The sequence below is a fragment of the Balaenoptera borealis genome (genome assembly GCF_965194805.1).
Source record: "Balaenoptera borealis genome assembly, chromosome: 2".
NCBI lineage: Eukaryota > Metazoa > Chordata > Mammalia > Artiodactyla > Balaenopteridae > Balaenoptera > Balaenoptera borealis.
Window position 1 is genome coordinate 99,755,241 of NC_138867.1, and position 25,434 is coordinate 99,780,674.

The 25,434-nt window shown below is 39.8% G+C and overlaps 1 protein-coding gene and 1 long non-coding RNA gene across 2 annotated transcripts in view; both read left to right on the top strand.

Annotated features, from left to right (window-relative positions):
* Positions 1 to 25,434, top strand: part of TNFAIP8 (TNF alpha induced protein 8) — a 122,893-nt gene that overhangs the window by 18,270 nt on the left and 79,189 nt on the right. The gene's annotated exons all lie outside the window — the stretch shown is intronic.
* On the top strand, positions 130 to 21,813 carry LOC309622566. The gene is made up of 2 exons (XR_014240982.1): positions 130 to 15,228; positions 21,294 to 21,813. It is a non-coding gene; the product is annotated as an uncharacterized lncRNA (long non-coding RNA).

Consider the following 25,434-nt stretch of genomic DNA (forward strand, 5'->3'; position numbering starts at 1 on the left):
ACAGGGAACTATATTATTCGATATCTTGTAATAGCCTATAATGGAAAAGAATCTGAAAAAGAATAGATATATATGTATGTATAGCTGAATCACTTTGCTGTACACTTACCTATACTTCAATAAAAAGATAAAAATTATATATTAAAAAAAAAAAAACCCACAGGCTTTACCGAGGAAGCTTGTGGGTCTTGCCCAAGGTCAGTAACCTTGCTGGGCTCTGGAGGTTGGAGGGTGGAGCTGACAACCCTATAATGTTTAGATCTTGAACAGACTTTTCTCAGAGCTATTCAAGATCCCTGATTTAGACTGTGCAGCCTGAATGGGAGGGGGAGTGGGGAGTAATAGGAATAGGGCTCCAGAGTCTCACAGCCTGGAATAGTCCCAGGTCTGAAAATCCATTGTCAGGACTGCAGACAACTTGAGAGCTGCATGTCTTGCTGATAACAGTCAGCAGTGTTAGCAGCACTTGCTTGTTAACGCCTCCACAAGGGGCAGGAGAAGGCAGGTGAAGCTTAAATATGTCAATATTGACACTTGTTAGACATTCTAGTCGTGAATTTGGTGGAGGAAGGAGTTAAAATGATCTAAAATAAGGTTTTTAAGAATTTCTTCCTATCCATGCTATCTGTACATATGTTCTCAGAATTTTGTTTTTTAAGCATTATTATTTCTACCCAGGGAACTATTATAGACCCATTTTGCTTACATGATATTTTTGAAATAGCTGAGCAGAAGATGCAGATGTTATTTGGTACCACGTAATGGAAAAAGCTCTGGATAGGTGAGTGGCTGCTTTGCGGCAACTGGCTGGGTGATTTTGCTGAGGCAGTCACCCCTCTGGGTCTTAATTGCCACATCTAAGGAATGTAAGGTGTAGACTACATAATCTCTAATCCCTTCCAGCTCTAAAATTCTGCGATTCTGATTGTTGATTGTTATCATCTGCACTTTTCATTGCCATTTTAAGCATGGACACCAAGCCACTGGTAAAGCAAGAGGGATAGAGCCCTGGATTCGTCTGGAAGGAGGAATGCCACCCTGCCCCAGTGTGGAATGAGGAATTCTATACCAGGGGCTCAGGGTGGGGAGCTAGAGCTCTGACCCTGAGTCTTTCCAGGAGGCTTTAGGACTACAAAGTGAGATACTCCTGTGAGTAAATTTATTTTTAGGTTATCTTTGTGTTCCCCTTCATAAGACAAGTGACTGCTAACTATAGTAACATCCGAGGAAATTTGCTAAATGATGTCTTACACCAGAGATCCCACCTGTGACTATCCAGGAAGCGGATACGTGTGACCACAAGTGAATTCAGTCTGAGACAAAAAGAGTTCATTGCAGTGTTGTTTTTAGGAATAAACAAAATGAAAACTTTAAACAACTTAAATATGCATCAACAGCTTACATACGTTACGGTACTTCCGTGAGATGAAACATTATGCAGCTTTAGAATAAGGCTGGTCTCTGTGCACTGATATGGAAAGATCTCCAGGACAGATTAAATCACAGAGCAAAATAATGATCTCATTATGTTTTAAAAAAAGGTATATTATATGTTTATGAGTGCATAAGCTTTTTTTTTTTTTTTAAAGAATGAACAATACACTATTAATAGTGGAACTTTGGATTTGAAGAAGGGAAAGGAAGTTAACTTTTCATTTTATACCTTCTATCATTCTTCTTAAATTAAATATCTGTCTTAAATTTCATAATAAAGATACATTTGGTAAAGGAGAGAATTTAGATTTCAGTTGAGTTTTTGAGGAGGCAGTCTAATACTTCCTTGGAAAAATCCATATAAACAAAGCATACTGAGCAAAGCAAGGTGTTGTCTATAAACACTAGTCTCCTGGCTTTAGGTAACCCCCCCACCTCCTCTTCTTAACACACAGTCTCAGATTACGCGTCCTCTAACCCCAAATTGTCAATGGCACCCAATGTGTATCAGAAACAAGTCTGGAAGAGCAATATGGCGGAGCGGCAGCGCATGGGCCTGCTGACTTTTCATCCATGCATTCGGCAGTATTTGTCGAGGACCTGCTGGGCACCGGGCATAATGCTAGCTCTGGGATATGTAGGTGATGGGCGTGCTTTTTGGAAACTGTACGTGACTTCTTGGAGCCTCAGTCTTCTTACTTGTAAAACAAGTTGTTGGGACTAAATAGAATAGCAAATGCAAGACTCCTTGCCCAGGCCCCAAAGAACAATATTTGCTCACTTGCCTCACCCTTCTCTCCATCTTCAAGGCTAGGTCTCATCCCCACTGCTTTTCTGCATGTTTCCTTTGGTTCCCGTTCCTAAATTGTGCATTGTCTAGAACACACCCCACTCTTCCCTGCTTTTGTCTTTGCTGGTTATACCCCCCTTTCCTGCATGCCCATTGCTTCTCTTTCCTGGACAAACTTAAACTTTCCTTCGGGATCCATTTCAAATGTTGCCTCCTCCATGCAACTTTTCCTGGTTCTGTTCTTTACCAGGAAAAAAAGTCCAAAAGTAATCTCTTCCTCTTAAGAATGTGAATAGCTCATTCTGGTCTTCCTATCTTTATGTTGATTATATTATAAGTTATGACATTGCACCTTAATTTGCAGCTGTCTTCGCCCTACTAGATATCTTTCCTGAGAGCAGTAACTAAGTTTTGTTCATCACTAGAAGTTATCTCTGTCCCCATGTTCTCAGGAAACATGAATGACTTCATTTTTATGATTACCCAAATATCATTTTTACATTCATTTAAAAGATTATTTTAGTTTCATTTTCTTGAGATCCACTACTAACAGCAGGTTAGACAGAGTTTCTTTCCCCCTGCAGGGATTAAACTTGGAAATTGTGGAGTTGCTATCCCTGAAGAATGTTCAGAGAGAGACAGACATGCATCTTTCTAGGGTGGTCCAGGCAGTTACCACCCTTTACATGAGTAACTGGCTCTTAAGATCTTGTCTGATGAGGTGAGATCTTATCCTGATAATTAAAAAAAGCCAACAAGCTATACCCACTATTAAGACAACTCCAAGCAGAAGTAAAGGAAATGAGAAAGAAAAAATAATAGTAAGATTTTAGATGTGTGTGAGCCAAAAACTTGTTTCATTTTTCCTATTTCTTTCCATCCTTATCCATAGTTAAATATTATAGCTGTGACCATAGCATAGACACAGTTTAATATTCTTCTTTTCTCTTAACATATTTCCTACACAATTTCCGATGTTTTTATGGACATTTTGACTCTGTTTTCTCAGTGAAATGATTGGAATTTAGTTGATGCCTTTCTTGAGCAAGAGATGGAGATTATAAAGCAAAGATGTAGCCTGAGGGAATGTCAGCATTGTGTATTTTTAAAAGACATGATCTTATTCTGATATTGCTGAGATATACTGGAGCAAAAATATTAACAAACGATTTGATTGAAGTTTGCAGCACAATAAATGAGATTAAGATCGTGAGCCACTTTAAAATGTTTTCTTAAATGAAATACACATCTTTAAGAGATTAGACAGAGTTTTGCCCAAGCAATGGCTCTTTATTTACAAAGGTGTTGGGAACAGCTGGAAGACAGCCTTTCCTTATCAGTAGGTTTGTGTAACTAGCCTCAAGTTGTTTGCTGATGAAGTTCGGGTCTTGCTCACTAATAGAATGGAATAATTTTACATGGAAGAATCAGACCCTAGCCTCCTTTTTCAGAAGAAACTAATTTGACTGGTGCCTATAAGCAATGAGGTGTGTTTAACATGTGGAAATCATTAGGCTAAATACCAGAATCTCTTTGAGGTCTGTGGATATAGTCTCTAAAGAGAGAGAGAGGCATTTAAAATTAAACTGCACAGAATTCTAACAAGCACTGTATACTCATTCTTGGAACTAATCTTCTCTCTCTGGCCCTAGGCTAAATTGACTAGATTTGTACTCCCTTTGTTGATTTAAAGCCACATTCACTCCTTCTTTTTAAAATGAGAACCAACTGTCTTCTAATGTGATTTTGTAGCTTTCCTATCTGGAGGTTCTTAATTATTTTGCTATTTCTATCATCTGTCAGAATCATTCATACAGATGTCAATTCAAGGTAAGTTTACTTTCTGGGCCAGCTCGCCTGTTAGGAACTAGTATATTTTATAATTAGAGACGGTCCCTGATTTACGATGGCTCGACTTACAATTTTTTGACTACAATGGTGGGAAAGCCTTGTGTATTCTGTAGAAACTGTAGTTCGAATTTTGAATTGTGATCTTTTTCTGGGTTAGTGATAGATGGTGCGTACTCTCTTGTGATGCTGGGCAGTGAGCCTCAGCCACGTGATCACGAGGGTAAACTACCCATACACTTACAACCATGCTGTATCCACACGACCATTCTGTTTTTCACTTTAAGTACAGTATTCCATAAATTACATGAGATATTCAACACTTAATTATACGAAATCCTTTATGTTAGATGATTTTGCCCAGCTATAGGCTAATGTAAGAGTTCTGAGCACATTTAAGGCAGGCTAGGCTAACCTATGATATTCCATACATTGGTGTATTAAATGCATTTTCAACTTATGTTATTTTCAACTTATGATGGGTTTATCAGGACCCCCATCGTAAATTAAGGAAAATCTGTATCCTTGCTTTACTCTAGTTATTGTGTATAACCGCCTATAATTTAGCATAGGAATGATGATTGGATTTCTTTGTGTTTTCTAGATGGGTGACTACATCCTTGTGTGATTATCTATGGTTTGGTCTATAAAAGGACCCAAAAAAATTGGTCCTGATTTTTTTTTTTTTTCTGCTTTCATTTATGGCTTTAAGAGAGGTATTCGGTCTTACTAGTCACCCAGACCAGCTCCAGTGAGTCCCAAGAAGACCTACGAGGACTCTGTTAGACCCTAACTTAGTCTGAATTCCAAAGAGGACCTGCACTGGGCTGGAGCCTCTCTAAAATATTAGAGGATTCATGAGAAGTCTTCTCAATGAGAAACCTATGAAATATCTTCGGTTCTGGGGATTCTACCAGATTTAGGCTGTTTAGACACGGCTGACCAACAGCAAACCCTTTAAGTGGTTACTATTTATTGTTGCCAGTCTCCTCCCCCCCATCCCATGCCTGACTCCTGCCCTGCCCCACCGCCTATGTATCGCCTGTGACACTGTGAAGCTGCTCTTGCCCTGGGATAATGTCAGGGTGGGAGGCAAGACCTGAGGTAGAGATGACGCAAGGTTTCTCTGTATTCCTGGCAGTGTTTCCTAAAAGCCAGGACTGGGATCAGAATCCAGACTACCAGCTGTTACAACTTTCACACTACCAAGTCCATAAAGTTAAAAAAAAAAATTACAGAATCATCCAAACTGATATGAAGTCAGCCCAAGGCACAACTTCATCAATGGTTTCATTTGGTTTTTCTGTTCTTTTATCATTTAGTCAACTAATGATTACTAAGTGTCCTACTAAAGCATGGAGAGAATTGAAAAATGACAAAGAAGGTCCCTCCCCTCTGAGAAATGTTAATCTAGTTCTAGGGAAAAGGGTAGGATGCAAATAATTGGAATGCTGACTGCTACCGAGAGGTGTATTAGTTATCTATTGCTGTGTAACAAATTGCTCTAAAACTTAGCAGCTAAAAATAACAATAAGCACCTATTATAACACACAATTTCAGTGTGTCAGGAATTTGGGAGCAGCTTAGCTGGGTGATTCTGACTTGGATTCTCTCATGAGGTTAGAGTCAAGAAGTTGCAAACATCTGAAGGTTTTTCTGAGGCTTCTTCTGGATTTTTTTCTGAGGATCCTATTCCAAGATGATTCACTTACATAGCTGGCAAGTGGGTGCTGGGTCTGAGCAGGAGGCCTCAGATCTTCACTATGTAGCTCTCTCCATAGGTCTACAGGAGTGTCCTCATGACATGGGGTGGATGGCTTTCCCCAGAGTGAATGATACGAGAGAGCACAAAGTGGAAGCCTCACATGTCTTTTATGATCAAGCCTTGGAAGTAACACACCATCACTTCCACAGTATTCTATTGGTTACACAGGTGATTGTGTTCAGTGTGGGAGGAGACTGTACCAGGGAGTGAATATGAGGAAGTGAGAATCACTGGGGGGTCAAGAGGAGACTGGCTATCTTAAGAGGCAAAGATCTTGTGCAGTAATGAAAAAACAGTGTTGGGAGTGCCCCCGGGAAGGAGATAGAATGTAAAACTGATGGGTTTTCAGTAGCTGAGGTGGTGGGAAAGGGTGTTGAAGGACAGGGCATCAGGAGATAAGAGGGGATTGAACAGCATTAGGTATCGGTGTGCTCAAGGAACATTTGGCTGGAGCAAAACCTGGCAAGGCGAAAGACGCAGGGCCTGTGAGGTCTTGAAGGCCAAGCTGGGGAGTTTGGACTTTCTTTGATTCTTAGTGATGAGCCCATTGAAGGTTTTTGAGCAGGCGAGTGACATAATCATTGACATTGTTCAGCTTTAATCTATGTATGAGCTTTAGGGTTTTGGTGCCCTTACTTCCTTTTTTTTCCTTGGTATTATCCAAGTTGACAACTCTGTAATTTCTAAAATTCTGTAACACTTCTAACCATGCCGCCTAATCACATACTTCCTTGCACTGTTTAACTTTTCATGTTTTTGTCTTATCGCAAGTAGATTACAAGGGTCATAAGGGCCATATCTTTATCCATTTCTATTTCCCCTGCTGTGCCTAGCGCACTGGGTACCCAATAAATATTTGCTAACTGATTGGATAATAGCAACCAATTACTATATTTAAGTATAGACACCACTTCCTTCCTGTGGTGCATAATTTGGAGCTAAACATTTTTCAAAAGAGAGAGCAATTGTAGTAGATTTGATTTATATAGGTTAAAAAAAAAAGTGTGTAGAATCAGTACTGTGTCCTTGGTATTTGCCAACATATTTATAGGAAACTTGGGATAATAATTTTATTTTTAAAATCCCCGTGGATTATTTTCAGCCTCAAACAGAGTTCTAATTTTGCCTAAATTAGGCAAATGGAGTAATAACCAGCCACAGAGTGAAGTCAGGGCTGCTTGCCTCTTTGAATAGTGAAGAGCAGCCTTTTTTCATGCACATGTAAAGACACTGATGAAATACAACTCTTGTTTAGAATTTGGGGCAGGGTTTTATCTCCTTCCCCTTAGCTTGAATGAAATTTTCATCATCCCTGTAATTTCATTTACCAAGTATTTCACCACAGTCTCATGATTGTTGGAGACTCCTGGTTTCAAGCTAGCAAAGACAATTTTGCTTTCTTCTCTTGCAACTCCCTCCAAACAACTAAAAAAGGCAAAAGATTAGGAATATTCTCTACACGCTATATTCTCATAAACTTAGGAGATGTCTATAACCCTAAACGACACAGGACTTGAAGAAGGAAAGCAGATGAACTGATGACAAATGAGTTTGCAGAGAGAAATGGTCAAGAATAAAATACCTGCAGGAGGGTGAGGGGAGAGGACCAGAAGCAACTGATGTGCTCACGGAATCCCAGGAGGGCTCAGAAATGAGTTCCCAGATTCCCCAGAGGTTAGCAGTGGGCCTTAAGATGGGAGGGAGGATGTGAGAGTCGACAAGAGGGGAAAGGGAGTCCTACATTGACTAAGGAGAGAAATTCTTCAATAGCAGCTCTGGAACAGAGAGAACAGCCAGTCTGGAATGGAGCAGAGTGAAGAGGGTCTCCAGGAGAGATGTTTCTGGGGAGGGGGGGGGGGGACAATGAAACTGACTAAAAAAGAAGAAAAAAGAAAAAATGGGAAGTTCTGGGTCTAAATCCTGTCTCTGTCACCAGTGAACTGTGAATCTAAGCAAATCAGTTAATGCCTCTGGACTTCAGTTTCCTCTTTTGTTAAATAAAAGGTTGCAACATGTGATGTTTAAGGTCCATTCAAACTCTGATATTTTGCGATGCTATTGGGTAGAAGGCAATAAAACCCCAGCAATTCCACTTCTAGGTATCTGCAAAGAGAAATAAAGACATATGTTCACACAAATACTTCTATGAAAATATTCGTAGAAGCATTCTACATAAGAGCCAAAAACTGGAAACAGCCTAAATATCCATCAGTTGGTGAATGGATAACAAAATGTGATATATTTATACAATGGAAAAGTATTTAGCAGTAAAAAAGAAGGTACTATATCTGCTACAACATGGATGAACCTTAAAAATATTATGCTAAGTGCAAGAAACCAGTTGCAAAAGACTACATATTATATGATTGCCTTTATATGCAATGTCCAGAAAAGGCAAATGTGTAAAGACAGAAAGTACATTAGTGGTTATCTGAAGCTGAAGTGAGAATGGGGATTAAGGGCAAACAGGCCCTTGTGGGATGATGAAATGGTCTAAAACTGGCTTGTGGTGATGGTTGTAGAACTTTCTAAATTTATCCAAAACCATTGCATTGTACCTGGGTTATAAATTATACCCCAATAAAGCTATAAAAAAGAAAAGGTAACCAACAAGGGGTAAGGGATGGAAAGATGTAAGGGAAACAAGATTGGCAATTTGTTGATTATTGTTGAAGGTGGGTGATTGAGAGTAAGGGCTCATTATACTCTTCTTTCTACTTTTGTGTATGTTTGAAATTTTATGTAATGAAAAAGTTTAAAAATATAAGGATAAAGAGAAAAAGGCAGTCACAAGCCTATTATTGTGTGGATGTCAGATAACACTTGCAAAATGTATTTTACATGTTATAGTGGGGAACGTTCTAGACATTCTTGGGATATAATTTAACCCCCATTGACAGCAAATCCACAGTATATCAGGTCACTTTTTTTTCTTTTTTAACTTTAAAAGAAAATTGAGATATTGTTGTACAATATTATATAAGTTACAGGTGTACAACATAGTGAGTCACAATTTTTAAAGGTTATAGTTCATTTATAGTTATTATAAAATATTGGGGCTATATTCCTATCAAGTCACTTTTATTATTTATTTTTTAAAAATAAATTTGTTTATTTATTTTTGGCTGTGTTGGATCTTCGTTGCTGTGTGCGGGCTTCTCATTGTCGTGGCTTCTCTTGTTGCGGAGCACGGGCTCTAGGCACACAGGCTTCAGTAGTTGTGGCATGTGGGCTCAGTACTTGTGGCTTGCGGGCTCTAGAGCTCAGGCTCAGTAGTTGTGGCCCACGGGCTTAGTGGTTCCGCGGCATGTGGGATCTTCCCAGGCCAGGGCTCGAAACCGTGTCCCCTGCATTGGCTGGCGGATTCTTAACCACTGCGCCACCAGGGAAGCCCCAAGTCACTTTTAATGTGTTAGCCCTTCCCTATACCTCAGCAGGCACTTGAGAAAATCATGGTGATCACATCGTCAGAAAAAAGGTTCAATTTTGATCAGCATATTCCATTTAAGTAAGTGTCACATATTTTAGAGAGGATAAAGTTAAAATAAGCTTGACGGCTTTACAGGGAACCCTCAATCTTAGAAAAGTAGACCATCTAAAACCATGTCATTTGTAATAGTTGTCAGTAGCTGGATTTTTTTTAATACTTGAAACTTAGAAGCAGTATCCCATTGTAGATGCTTTTTATTGTCAAAAGTAGGTAAAGGGGCTTCCCTGGTGGCGCAGTGGTTGAGAATCTGCCTGCCAATGCAGGGGACACAGGTTCGAGCCCTGGTCTGGGAGGATCCCACATGCCGCGGAGCAGCTAGGCCCATGAGCCACAATTGCTGAGCCTGCGCGTCTGGAGCCTGTGCTCCGCAACAAGAGAGGCCGCGATAGTGAGAGGCCCGCGCACTGAGATGAAGAGTGGCCCCCACTTGCTGCAACTAGAGAAAGCCCTCACACAGAAACAAAGACCCAACACAGCAATAAATAAATAAATTAAAATAAAAAAAGTGGGTAAAAGAATGAGTATTTTCCATGCTTACTGTATACTTGTACAGAGATCTATTTTTAAACCTCATATCAACATTCTGAAAAAGATCATTTTTTTGTTCCTATTTTATGATGAGAAAAGTTAAGGCCAGAGAGGCTGGATAAAGTACCTGTGATCAAGCAGCTGGTAAATGTTAGTGCTGGGACTGCCTGTGACTTGACAGGCTGTGCTCTTATCAATTTTACTCTCCTGGTTGTATTGGAACATATTCTCTGTCAGAGGCCTTTCTTCCACAAACCTCAGGCTAACTGATGCGATGTACTGCCTTTGTGGAATGCACTTGAGGTAGATGAGAAAGAGGAAGAGGCATTCTTCTGGGGTGAGGTACCATAGGTGTGGATGCTAATTACGGCGGTGACCATCTTTGAGGCAGGTTTTAGGCTGCCCGCATGCTAAAAATGTTGCAAATGGGTCTGAAGCTTTGATTTGAAAGTGATGGAGACAATTGTCTGGAAGTCAGATCGCTAATTCTAAGCATGATTATTATGTCTTCTCACCTGTCTCTTGGCTTCCAGTCCGTTCTTGCACTTGTCACCCAGTTGTGTTACTTCCATGTGTAAAAACCATCAATTAATCAACCACATTGCCTACAGATTCAAGTCTGAACTCCTTAGTGTTCAGAGCTCCTCATATCTTGCTTCACCCTGTCTTTCTATCCTCCCTCCCACCGTTCCCCATTGGGCACCTTATTCCCGGGCCATCTGGAATACTCCACAGTTTGTATCCTTCTGTGAATTGTTTTGTTCCTACTGATTATCTTTCCCTGGTCTCCCTTCTCTACTGGGCCAGCTCCTAATCAGCCTCCAAAGCCCCAGTGAAACATCATCTCCTACGGCAAGCCTTCTCTGATCCTCCCTCAGCAGCCCTAGGCACTTCCTTCTCTGGATCTTCATGTTACTCTCTACATAACTCAATTATATGTGATTTTTGTCTGTTATTTATGTGCCCCAGCTCCTTCAGGCTGGAGACCTGGTAGCCCCATCTTTGTGTCTTATCACCCACTTCTATGTCTGACATTTACTAGGCCCTCAGGGAATGTTGGTGGAACTAATTTTTTCATAGAACTCTGATTTACAATTTTTAAAGACTTTTAACAAATTGTCTTTATGTGGAAAAGAAATGGGAACTGGCCTGGAAGTATCAAGACAGAAAGGCAGGGTTGGTTAATCATTCACTAGATATTTTGAATCATAGGACCACATGTGGTGACCTATTTGGGGTCAGACTGGCCAGTGGATTGAACTTCACCTTCAAACCAAGTCAAGTATGTTCAGGTCATTTGGTTCTAAGCTACAGTTTCCTGTAACTGCTTACTGGTATTTTATGGACAGGAAGATCCCTGTGCTTTCCTGGTGATAACCTCAAAAGGCTTATATTCCAAGGGAGATAATCCAGAAATATGGGCATCTGTTTATGAGAGAGAATAATTTCTAGAACCTTGAATAGTTATTTTTTTTCCTCTGCTTCTAGTATGTTTCCTGCTAGTCACTGGGTAAGTGTTAAAAATAAAAATTCACCTTTCTTTGGGAAGGATGGGCTGAAAGTGACTTCTGTTTCTCTTGAGAATTGGTTCTGCAGAACTGTCAAATTATTCACCCATATTGAGCAGGGGGGCATCTGGTTTTCCACCGTGTCCCCCCTCCTCTTTAATGGATGTTTTATGAGCTCATATGGAGGGTGTTTCCCATCTGACCATCATCTTTTCATCAGGGTTAGCTGGCTCAGTGCATTAATTTCCATTCTTAATTAACACTTGAAGCATATGAGCTAAGATGGTTCTCCTACAAAAACAAACGAAAACCCCAAACTGCAAAGCAAAGCAAGTTTCCTGTCATGTGCCGAGGAGAAAAGGAGAAAACTGAAAATAACCCTGGACTTTCTCCCTGTCCTCATTTTGCATCACCATTGAAGGAGAGATACTTCCTAACTTGGATTTTCCACTTCTCGTTAGATATTTGATATCATAAATTGTTATACTTTGAGCCATTAAAACTATAATTTCCGCCTTCATTCATTTGACTTTATTATGTTTTAGAACTTTGTTTGGGAAGACCCACCTGTCATGCCTGCCGTATCCTACTCTGCTTCTCTTCTCTGAGAAAGACTCTTCCTATGCCCTAGAGCCCTATAGAGCAGAAACCACAAAAATCGGAGAAACTGGGGAACTGGGGCCTGGTTTCCGGGTGGATTCCTTCAGGGGAACAGCTCTGCAGCCAGAATAAACATTCCAATTTGGTTAGAGATAACTACTTGGTTTTCCATTACTCACACCAGCGAGGTCATAAAGAATATGCTTACTGTAATGAGCATTGTGTTTTGCTTAAAGTATTTGTTGCTTGGTGGAAAATGCTCAGAGTTCGGAAGCCAGAGGATTTGGTCCCAGTTAATGTTTTGCTACTGACAACATGCTACGCAGAAAACACTTCGCCTCCTTCCTCTTCCCTCTGCTGTCTCCTGCCGTGTACAGCGTGGGGAAGGCTGTGTGCTCCGGGATGGGCTCAGGTAGCTGGACCTGAGCCTCTGGAGGGTCAGCACCACTACGCGTCTTGACTTGAATCTCAGGGCCCTCAAAGATAGGAGACAGGGCTTTCTCTCCCGCCATCCTCTGGGTACAAGTGGGTGAAGTAAACCCAAGGAGATATATAGTGGCATAGAAACCAGAAGTGTTGAATGCTTGCTTCAGACAAATAAAACTGAAAGGAAAAACAAGTTGAATTCAGCAGACGTTCCACGCAGGAACAAGAATAACCATGGGCAGAACAGGAAGCGATGGGAGGAAAGGGCGAGCCTCTCCCTAGCACTGGCACATGCATTCATGAGATGGTCACCCTTCCTGTAAGTTCTCGCCTGTCGCATTGTGTAAGTGAACCCAATAGCAAGAAGTAAATATAAAACAATAGTTAGTTTCTATCACCTTGTGCAATGGTTTCCCACCATTGTTCGGGGGTGAAATATTTCACCTAAGTAAATTTACCAGGTAAGTGGTTTCCAACTGTCAACATTTCAACCAGTTTGAATGGAAATATTCTCAACATTTCTGCCCTCTGTCTTCTGAGTATAAATGGAGAGGCTGCCCTCCATGGGTCTTCCCGCTGAGGGCTCTTTTCTAGGACAAGAATCCCATCCTGTCCCGCCCAAGCTTCAAATTCTCAAAATTGCTCCCCTCTGCTTTCAGGATCAGTTCCAGTCCAACTTTCCAGCCTCACTTCCCCTTTTCCAGAGGCATTCTGTACTTCAGCCCTTCTGAACTATTTCTTACAGTTAGTTGACTCTAAACTTTCACACATATTTTTCCTCCTGCACTGATTGCCTACCTGCCACATCGCTCTGGACTCCTGATTTGAGATGCTCCAAGTGTGCCCTCCTTCTCTAAACCCCCGATACCCCCATATACATTAGATGCTCCCCTTCTGGATTCCCTCAGCGCCTTGACTCTACTATAGTTGTGGGTCTACTGGCCTACCTCCCCCACACCAATAATTAGAATAGCATTTATTGAGCAGTTACTAAATACTAGGCACTTTTCGAAGGCTTTAATTTGTATTAACTCATTTAATCCTCATAGCGACATTTTGCTATAGATGCTATTATTTTCTCTACTTTAAGGATGACTAAACTGAGTCACAGGACATTGTACAACTCACCCAAGGTCTTGCTGCTACTGTTGATAGAAGTAGGATTTGATCCCAGACACGCTGGCTCCACAGCCTGAATCACTACACCCTCTGCCTGTCTGAAGGGGCTGGATCCCTCGTTAGGGAACACAGTGGGCACGCTGTGTTTAAGGGAATGAATGAATGAGTGAATGCAATGGTGCACTGTAAGCTTACAGAGGCCAGCTGGTCTGAAACAAGGGATATACCAGCGTGGCATTTAAACGTCTTCTGTATAACTTGACTTCTTCCTCATTGTTGGTTGTCAGTTTTTGATGTGCTCCGTACGAATCTTACCTTGACTGGTAAGAAAAATCCTTATTGTCTTCTTGTTTAAACACAGATGGAGTTGCCTAGGGAAAAGAGCTTGTGGGGAGGGGGTAGAATGGTGACTGCTGCAGGAGATAGTGATGGCCTTTTGGGAACTGTGGCTCTCCATGACCCACAGGGAAACCTGAACCCTTTCCCTGCTTTGATGATTCATGGTGCAACCAAAGTCCTCAAAGCCTGCACTTCGGAATCCTTATCTGAATATAATGCATAGTCATCACCATTACGGGCTTATTGGCGATGTTGCGAAATCAAAGGCCGTTATTACATGAACTCACTTCTCTCAGATGAAAGTAACGTAACTATCCCTGTTTTCTTTTCAGGGAATAATTTCCTTTCAATAAACTGATAGTATCCTTTTAGAAATTACTTTAAGTGATCTTCTATATAAATCTTGTAGCACAGGTTCTGTTTTGGATGCATCAGGAAGCAAGTCAATACATCTCTGTTTAATACCAACTGATTTAAGTGATATATTTCCCTAAATTCTAACCCTGTGTTTGAAGCTGCACTGCACCAGAACAGAAAAGTCCTGAAGGAATGGTGAGGTGAAAATTACTGTTGAAAGAGGACATATAATTAAATCATTTATAAGTAAGTCAATGTAATATGCCTTCTATCACGATATAAAGAGGAAAAAAATGCCACATTGCTTAGAGAGAGGAAGGAGGTAAACTTAAATCTTTCAACTCCAAACTGAAACAACAGAGGAAGAGACATTTGAAGTGTAAGTTTTGGTGCTGTGATAACTTGGGCACAGGCTCACCCTATGAGCAGAACTTAAGTAAGCTGATTTGCAAAAGAAAATGGAAGGTCTGAGAAAATATTGGGTGTTTAAAACATCCTGTTAGTCATTTTAGGAATTGCTCCCCTCAGAAATGAACTTATTTTTCAAGGGGCCATTTTCTCATTTTAATAAATGGGGGAGGGGTATACTTTCTCATCAAGGAGAAGATGAAATTTCCAAGTGTTTGCTTCAGTTTATAACAACAGTTAGAATATAAAGGTCTTAATCCCAGAAGATCTAGGTCCTCCCTCTTTGAATGGTAGTATCAATTCTAATTTTTAGTTTTAGTTTTTTGCTTTTATTTGGTTTTTTTTCCATTTTCTTTTCTTTTTTTTTCAATTCTAGTTTTGAAAATCATTTAGAACAAAATTTGTTAAACTCTGTTACCTCTAATCTATTTTTTTTATGTATTATAAAAGTTACCCACCTTATGTGACAGATGCAAATATTCAAATCATGGTAACTCAGGCCTCTGTTGGACTGCTACTGGAAATTTTTTTGCCTTAGACCTGGGTAGGCCAGAGGATTACCATCCCCGCCTCCTCCGCCCCCTCACTAGTAATTCCAAGGATGGAGGACCACAAGGTGAGAAGCACTGCCCTAAAGTTTCACCTTCTGAGGGTTCTCCAGGGCCTGAGCTTACCTGTGCTCAGGACCTGGCCCTTGTCCTTCTGGCTGCCATCCTCTGCTGGTGTGGTGAACCTTGGCCAGACTCCATCTCCGCCCCCGCCCCCCTTCTCCCTCAGAGAAGAACACTTGCTTGCTTTGCTTCTCCCTCTTCCCAGAGGGCAAGACTTATTCTGAATTCCCAATCCTCTCCACCCCCAGCATGAAAACCAAGCTATAGCTTTTGGCAAGACTTGCCTCAATGATCAGAAAGGTGCTGCGAGGTGCTCAGGATTCCTTAGTGAACTTCCCCCTTCTTGGTCCTTGCTTTTCATTTTTTGTAAAATAAAAAATCTAATGGGGGTGGTTTTCCCAAAAGGGATAGCCTGCTCCAATGGCTGTCCAAGCCACTGCCTTTTAGGAACCTAAGAGGTTCCTAAACTACTTACATGTGGTTTGTTTTGTTTTTATTTGGAAGTGATATGTGTTCAAGGAAACACCTCAAACCTTAAGAAAGAATATAGGAAAAGTAAAATAAAACAAATAAGCATCTTTTTCTTCTCCTCTGTTACGATTAGAAGTAATTTTCCAGAAAATTTTTATGCATGTATATTCAAGCATGTATATTATATATGTACACAAATAGGATCATACCACTGTATTTCATAGACTCTAAGATGCCATTGCTTGGACACTAATTTCCCAGATGTTAAGATATGAAGAAATGTGCTTTTTACAGTGAGGAAGATATGGAATGTTACTTTTAAAACTTAGACCTTTCTTTTTTCACACATATTCAGTATCTCAAGCATCAGTCCGTATTAGCAGAGAGATCTACTTCATTCTTTTTACTTCATGGTATTTCGCATTGCAAATCTATGTTCAAATACATATGCCATATTCCAAATCCATGACTGTGTCATGATTTGTTTAAGAATTCTCTTATTGTTGAACATTCATGGTTTTATAGGAATATAGATTCTTTATTTTTTTTAAATTGCATGAAACATTCTTTAAATTCTATAGCACTTTATAGTTTTCAAAAGTTTCACACACATGATTTCATATAATCCCATAATAACCCTTTTCCCCTGCTACCTTTATATTGCCCCTCCCCGCTTCCCTCTCCCCACTGGTAACCACTACTTTGTTCTCTGTATCTGTGGGTCTGCTTATTTTTTGTTTTGTTCACTAGTTTGTTGTATTTTTTTTTAGTTTCCACATATAAATGGTATCATACAGTGGAATATAGGTTTTTATATTCCAAGTAATGCTACAGTAAACATCCTTGTTTATATGTCACTGTATTCAAGCAGTTATATTTATGTTTCTAAGAAGTAGAATTGTTGGGTCAAAAGGTATGCACATTCATTGTACTTTTTTTTAGTGCAACTTTTATAAAATTCGTTTACTGGCTTTTGTGTTTTCAGTGTCAGGATGGAGCCAAACACACAGATGCATAGCTTCTGCTAGGGGTCCCTTGTTGAGAAAATTTCCAGAAAGGTGGATAGACACATCTAGTTAAGCATCCATGTTTATCCATTCATACCATAGTCTTTCATTCTAAGTTGGCTATTTTTCATTTTTTTTAACGATTCTAATTGGAGATGCATTGTAATGTTGTAGTCCTTCCCCTAAAACTCCTGCTATTAAATTGTGTATCTTACAATCAATTGAATCAAAATATGATGTATTTTAGTAAGTGTGTGTGTATATGTATGTAGATGCCCTTCAAGACTTATTTGGAAATCATTCTTATTCTAATTTAATGATGAAAATATAGTTGTTATTTTCGCATTGAAGCAGCCTTGAAACAAGCCAGAGTTTTACAGCCACACTGTTTTTATCATCAGCTACTACGCTCCTTTAGAGTCTGCACGTGTAATTTAAAAACACACATTCATTTACTGAAGAGCCCCTTTTCAAGGAGAAATCAAGTCACAAACAGCATCTTGAGAAATACTAATGCCAGTTCACTTAGAATTACAGAGTTTAGAAGCTGATTCCAACCTCCTTAACTTACAGAGCAGGACCGTAACTCATGACTCAACATGTGGTATTTTGTGCATCATGCCCAACCGATAATTGATAGTAAAAGAATATTATTAAGTGAATATTGCAGAGCTCTAAGGCACCCTTGAGTCATGAAATGACAGCGTTAGTGCAAACGACAGCCTTCCCTCCTGTCCTGCTGACGTTCTCACAAACTTCTACCTGCAAACTCTTTTAGGGTAACCTGCGTCATTTCCCAGGGGCTTGGCGTTGGCAAGTCTAGCCCCTCACACCTGTTTCTCGCTTTCTGTTTAATTCATACAAATCTCCTGTATTTTTCTCTCCACCACCTTTAATTTTTAGTTTCTCAGCTGGTGTGCAGTACATCACGCAGGCTGCCCTCTCCTGCCTCTTGGCACCAAAAGGCTTCCATTGCATCAGGGGTGGCCTTGCGAGTAGGTCTTAAACAGTTGGCACTTAATAAATGTTCTTGGCTGTCTTAGCTTTTTTGGTTTCTCTTAAGACTGTTCCAATAGTGCCCTGGCAGGCTTTCTGAGCCAGTGTGCCCCTCTGTGCCCCATAGAAGCTGACTTATTTTCTTTCCAGCTATCTATCATTTACCTAGTTGAAAAACAAAAGCAGTTGTGCATGTGTATAATAAAATGGTTAAAACTGCTTCTTGTTAGCTGTCAACCGGTATTGAAGGAGACAGTTATTTACATTTTCAGTTGCTTTTTGTGAAATGCAAAGATCAAAGACCTCTGCTGCAGTTTCCTCCTCAACTAAAACCACAGCTTCCTTCCTCTGGATTAAAAGCCTCTGTAACATGCATAAGTATTCGGTTTTTCTCACCCTGAGTGGCAAATAATAGTTTTATCGGACCGAGATGACATGTGGCCACTTCATCTGTGGGTGCCCCTGTATCTCTGAACGGAAGCCCTTGCAACACACCTAGAGGTCTATTTAGAAGCATATTTTGTTTTTCTTTTTTACAGGAAAAAAAGACTTTGTGGGCGTGCTCCTCACTAGTTTTCAACTTTTTTTGGTTATGGACCCTTCTGAGCATCTGATGAAAGTTTGAGGAGGGGTGAGGCTTGGTGACCCAGGATAGCCGTGGTTCATTCCAGCACATTCTCCAAAAGTGATACCCTTTCAAGAGTTGTTTAAATAATATGTTAACAAGATGGCTCCTCAGACTAATGAAAAGATAACAGTAGAGGAATTAGGGTAAGAGCAAGGGTGGGCAGTTCTACACCTGATTGAAGCATCAGTGCTCAGACTGTGGGAGGGGCAAAGGAGACCAAGTGGGGTCATTTGGTGACACCCTCCCAACAAAAGACAACAGCACCCCAGTCTCAGGACATTCTGATGCCCCCAGAGCCCACTCGGGGGACTGCTAGGGATCTGCAGGCCTCAGGTTGGAAAGTTCTGCTCTCGGGCTTGATGGGAGTTACGTGTGGACCCAAGAAACCTAGGGTGGGCCATTACCTGAATTTCAGCTCTAATGCTTCACAGGTGTGAGGCCTTGCCAGTCAAGTTACTTCACTTCTTTTAAGTCATTGTTTTCCCACTGAAAGTGGAAAGAAAGAAAACCAGGCACACAGGATGGTGGCAGGCCTAACTGGGATGACATGAATAAAACACCTGGCATGGTCAGCAAATGGCTCTTCTTTTCCCTTTCTTTGTCCATCTTTGGCTTCTTTTGTGGGGAGACATTTTCTTCCCCAAGGAGATGGATTTCACAGAGTAACAGAAATCCCTAGCTGCACTGGGGCTAATTGTATCTCAGAACTCAGATGCCTTTGTAGAGGTTGGGACATAGATGTCACTCCTCAACGCTCCTCTCCCCCAAGATGTCCCCAGGGGCACTGGAGCTGGCTCTGCCTCTGGTGGGCACTGCATGAAGACTGGAAAGGCAGTGGGCCCATCCTGGGAGGGCCCCGAGGGGAGGGAGACTGGTGCTCACTCGTGGAAATGGAACCTCTCCCTAGGACACTAACCCCAGCAGAAGACACTCCACTGGGGAAGGCAAGGCAGGGCAGCGCCCCCTAGAGGATTCCAGCTCTAAGCTTGGAGAACACAGAGAACCAAACCTGGCTGGGCTAAAGCCTAGTCTTAGAGCTGATGAAAATGCTCTGAGAGCAGGGGTTCACCCTTCCTTTCTTTCTCCTTTTCCTTCCCCTTCTCTTTTCTCCAAGGTCCAAAAACACTATACTCCAAAGGCTTAAATATAAACAGCTTTGGTTGGTGTTGGTTTTAAAGGAAACAAAAGGAGTAAATGGCAACATGAATTTTGAAAGGTAAAATGAGTATGAGCCTAATGCACAAACCCTTTTATATCAATAGAAGGGGAAAATAAGGTGATTAGTAAAAGTGGAGTAAAATTAGTAAGAAGTGCTGATGCAGGGACCTTGTGGGTGTTGATTCAGGAAGGAGGAACAAAGCTCAGGTTTGTGGAGTTTGGGTATTAAGCAGAATACAAGTATGTACAGACCTGTGGTCCTTTTGAGGTTCGGCAGAATGTTACATCTGTTGCTTCTCCAGGATGATTGCAAAGTACAGAACTGGCTTCCTCCTTGCAAAGTATTTCTTCATCCAGTTTCCATCATATCCTTGAAGGACCTCTCCTTCCTCTTTGAATTCTCCTTCTTCTGCATCCTTTGTATTTCTTTCTTTTTTTTTTCCCCCTGGGCTCTTTTTGTTGTGCTGTTACAAAATAGATGTAGCATCATAATATGGACTATTGAAAATAGCACTAGTTGATAACCCTATAATTATAACTCAGAATCAGTGTAAATGGAATTCTTATCTAGAACATTTTCAATGGGAACCCACCCAGGCATTATGTTTATCAAGGGCGAAATGTTGGCTCATGCAGAGCTGTACTAGATCTTTGTGCTTTGGGATGTTACTTCCCACTTTTCTGATAGGCAGAATTTGATAAGGCCCGGGGTTGGGGGGAAGGTGGACAAACAGGGGCATTCTCAATCTCAAACACTATTGATAAGATTGCAAATTGGTGACTTTGGGGAGCAGTCTGGCAATATGTATCAAAATTTGAAACACATATACCTTTTGACCCTGCCATTGCACTTCCAGGAATTCATCCTCAGGTAATAATTGGACACATGCACGAATGCGTTATGCTCAAATGTATTCTTAGGATATCCACTGCAATATTACATGTAACAGAAAAGGATTGGAAACAGCCTAAATGATCATCAAGTTTAACCAAACCTAGATTAACTAAACTTAAATTAGTTATGACACTGCCCCATGGTGGACTAGTGTTGAGCCATGACAGGAAGAAAAAGACCTATATAGTCACTTTGAAAGTTGCTCATAATATATTATTGAATTCCAAACTAATGTGTATAATATGAAATTTTTTAGGTAAGAGCGAAGGCATTGAGACAAGGAGTAGGCATGCTTGTTTGACATTTAAAATTTTGGAAGAGGGAGGTCGGGGAAACCAGTGAAGGTGGTCAAAGGATACAAACTTCCAGTTATAAGATGAATAAATTCTGGGGATGTAAAGTACAGCATGCTGACTGTAGTTAACAATACTATATAGTATATCTGAAAGTTGCTAAGAGAGTAGATTTAAGAAGTTCCCACCATAAAAAAGAAAAAATTTGTAACTGTGAGGTGATGGAAGTGTTAAGTAACCTTATTGTGATAATCATCTTGCAATGATTTATACATTATACAAATTATACATACATTTATAAAATCACTATGTTGTACATCTTAACCTAATACAATGTATATATCAATTATATATCAATAAAGCTGGGGAAAAACTTTGGAAGGAAAATACCAATGTTATCAGTGATTCTAACTGGGGAAAGATTGGGAAGGATACTATAGTTTGACACAGCAGCTTGAGCTAGAGTTTGTATTTGTTGTTGTTGTTTGTTTTGTTTTGTTTTTTAAATTATTTTTTGTTTGAGCCAGGGTTTGGAAACAGAGATCTGGATTCATATCCTGGCTCTGCTCCTTCCTACTGTCGTGACCTTGACATTTTGCTTAACCTCTCTTTCTCTGTGCAGTGGAACTCATCATGGCACTGACCTCATATTGTGAGGATTAAAATCAGACTAAGAAATATAAGGTACTTAGTTCAACACTTGGCACACAGTAACTAGTAAGTGTTCAGCATACTGTAACGTTTATAAAGAAAATGTCTTAATTTTATCATTACAGAGAAAGGAAAGCTATTTCAGTGGGAAGTGGTGGTTTGGGTTAAGAAGCTTAAGAAACATTCTCAGGAACTAAAATATAATCGCCACAGGGGACAGATTTGTTTACAGGGAAGAGTAAGAACTTGTCAAGTTTGGGAAATAAGAATGTGAAAGAATATCAAAGGGCAGAGGGAACCTAAAGGCAAATGGGGTAATTTAAAGTTCTGTAGACACTAAATAGGATACAAATCTTTAAAGAGAAGATAAAGTTAATTGGGACAATCTGTACTTGGAAAAAAGGCGATTCAATCAAAACCAGGACAAATACTTGTTTTGATTGTAACTATAATCTTTATCTTGGCTTCAATATTAAAAGGGGTTAAATATATTGAAAGGATATTATATAAGGTAAAAATGGTTGACAATACTCCAGAAACTTTCCAGAACAATTGGCTAAGAGTGGAGAGGTTTGTATTTGTCATTTTTGTCATAGATAGTTAGTTCAAGGTCAATAATTTATATTTGATTTCAAAACTACTTAAAAGTTCCAAAGAAAATTATTTTCTACTTATTTTAAAAGTCCACTTTTTGAAATCAGCCAGTCTCAAAGGATTTTTCCGGAAACCTTAAAGACAATTGGAAGTCTGGCTGGGAGCGCTCAGTTTATAAAAGGCACAGGGCTTGGAGCAGCTGCTGTCGGGGCCAGGGTGCGGGTAGAAAGAGAGAGAGGAGAGCGGGGAGACCACTATTGCCAAACCTGCCAGGGTGCTGAGGCTTCCTGAAGGATCCCATAGTAGGCACAGGTTTTACAATTTGTTTTATTCTACAGGTGTCCTACAACAGGGGAGGGTACAGCATTTGCTGAAGTTTAATACACTGTAGAATATGGGAGCTGCCTTATTAACCTGTGATTGATTAATAGAATTCTCAGCACCTTTAATAACTTCATTAAAGTACAGACAATGTATGCTTCTTTTCTTTTTTTCCTCGTTTTATTGAGGTATATATGGTATCTAACATTGTGTGAGCTTAAGGTATTCAATGTAGTGATTTTATATATGTATATATTGCAAAACATTTGCCACAATAAGCTTGGTCAATGCATCTATCACTTCATATAATTATAATTTTTTTCCTGTGGTGAGAACTTTTAAGATCTGCTCTCTCAAATATACAATACAGTATTGTTAAATTTAGTCACCATGCTGTATATCTCCATGATTTATTCATCTTATAATTGGAGATTTATACCCTTTGAATACCTTCACCTATTCCCTCCTCCACCCCGTCCCCTCTGGCAAACACTCTCTGTTTCTGAGTTTGGGGTTTTTTGGATTCTATGCATAAGTGACATCATACAGTATTTGTCTTTCCCTGTCTGACTTATTTCATTAGCTTAATGCCCTTGAGTTCCATTCCAATTGTTGCAAATGGCAGGATTTTCTTTTTTATGGCTGAATCATTTTCTTTACCCATCATTCATTGATGGACACTTAGATTGTTTCCATGTCTTGACTATTGTAGATAATGCTGCAGTGAACATGAGGGTGCAGATATCTCTTTGAGATAATTTCATTTCTTTTGATATATCCCAGAAGTGGAATTGTTTGATCATATAGTAGTTCTGTTTTTCATCTTTTGAGGAACCTTCATACCATTTTCTACAGTGGCTGCACCAATTTACATTCCCACCAGCAGTGCACAAGCCTTCCCTTTTCTCCATATCCTGTCAGCAGTATCTTGTCTTTCTGATGATAGCCATTCTGACAGGTGTGAGGTGATCTCTCATTGTGGTTTTGATTTGCAATTTCCTGATGATTAGTCATATTGAGTACTTTTTTCATGTACCTGTTGGCTATTTAAATATCTTCTTTGGAAAAATGTTTATTCGATTCCTTTTCCCATTTAAAAATCAGATTATTGGGACTTCCCTTGTGGTCCAATGGTTAAGACTCTGTGCTTCCACTGCAGGGGGTATGGGTTCGATCCCTGGTTGGGGAACTAAAACCCCATGTGCCATGCAGTGTGCCCCCCACTAAAAAAGTCAGATTATTGTTTTTATTAAGTTATATGAGTTCCATATATATATATATGGATATCAACAAAACTTATCAGATATGTGGTTTGCAGATATTTTCTTCCATTCCATAGATTGCCTTTTCATTTTTGTTGATTGTTTCTATTGCTGTGCAGAAGCTTTTTAGTTTGATGTAGTCCCACTTGTTTATCTTTGCTTTCCTTGCTTGCACTTTTGGTGTCATACCCATGAGATCATTGCTACGGCCAATGTTAAGGAGCTTTTACTCTGTGTTTAGTTTTAAGTCTTACATTTAATCCATTTTGTGAGTGGTGTCAGATAGGGGTCCGGTTTCATTCTTTTGCATGTGACTATCCAGTTTCCAGCACCATTTATTGAAGAGACTGTCTTTTCCCCATTGAATATTCTTGGCTCTCTTGTCAAATATTAGTTGAGTATATATGCATGGGTTTATTCTGGGCTGTCTATTCTGTTCCATTGATCTATGTGTCTGTTTTTATGCCACTATCATACTGTTTTGATTACTACAGCTTTATAATATATTTTGAAACCAGGAGGTGTGATGCCTCCAGCTTTGTCTTCTTTCTCAGGATTGCTTTGGCAATTTGGGTTTTTTTTTGGTTGCATATGAATTTTAGGATTGTTTTTTTCCTATTTCTGTAAAAAATGCCCCTGCAATCTTTACAGGGATTGCATTGAATCTATAGGTGGCTTTGGGTAATATGGATATTTTAACAATTTTAATTCTTCCATTCTATGAGTGCAGGATATCTTGCCATTTATTTGCATCTTCTTCAGTTTCTTTCATCAGTGACTTATAGTTTTTAGTGTAGAGTTCTCTCACCTCTTTGGTTAAGTTTATTCCTAAGTATTTTATTTTTTGATGATACTATAAACGTTTTCTTAATTTCTATTTTGTATAGTTCATTGTTAGTGTTTGGAAATGCAACTGATTTTTGCGTATTGACTATGTATCCTGCAACCTTACTGAGCTTATTAGTTCTAACAGTCTTTAGGTGGAATCTTTAGGATCTTCTGTATATAAGATCATGTCATCTACAGAGACATGTGTGCTTCTTTTAAATTCTGAGATTGTATATTATGAAGCAGCCCTAAGATGGGGTGGTTTTAGTTGGTACAAATAAACAGAACGTGATCCTTGTGCTTAAGAAGTTCATACTCTGGGGAGACAAAGCTAAAGCACATGAAACATTTTCATGCATCTAGCTTAGCTTGTAAACTGAGTGCTAACTTTTATGACATTGGCTGATTCATTTATTCAACAAATACTTGAGTGCTTACTTTGTGCTAGGTATTTGTGTATTAGGTTGGAGTTGAGGGCAAAATCATGTTAAATTTTCCACAGTGTAGAATAATTATTATTCTAGGATAATAATAATTACTCCACACTGTTGAATAATTTGTTCAAATGCAATTAGCCTACAATACAGTAGCGGCAATTGTAGCATAGTGGTTATGATTGGCCTGTGTTTGTTTTGTTCACCCATGAATCTCTAACAAGTGGGACAGGATCTGTCTCATAGTAACCATTTAGTAACAGATGTGGACTGAATTAATACTCATAGCAATTGTCCATGCCCTTTGGGAACTTACAAACTAGTGGTAAAGCAGTTTTTCTCAGGAGATATGTCCTATACAATTTTTTTTTCCTTTTTCTCTCTCATGAACACAAACAGGTTTCTTTGACAAATAAGTGGTGCTCTGTTCTGCAGGACTTCTCATTTTCATTCCTCAAGAGGGATGCTAGATATAGCACATAGCATTTACTAAACTCATTTGAACATTAATGCGTATGGTCCTGGCATCTTTGGGAGAGGTGGATTTGGCCATAAAAGTCCCAGGAAATCTGGAGAAGGAACATGCCAGGAGTACAGGGAACTTTATCTCTTAGACTCACTGATCTATCTCTAGCACCAAAAACAGTGCTTGGCACTGCTTAATAAATTTGGG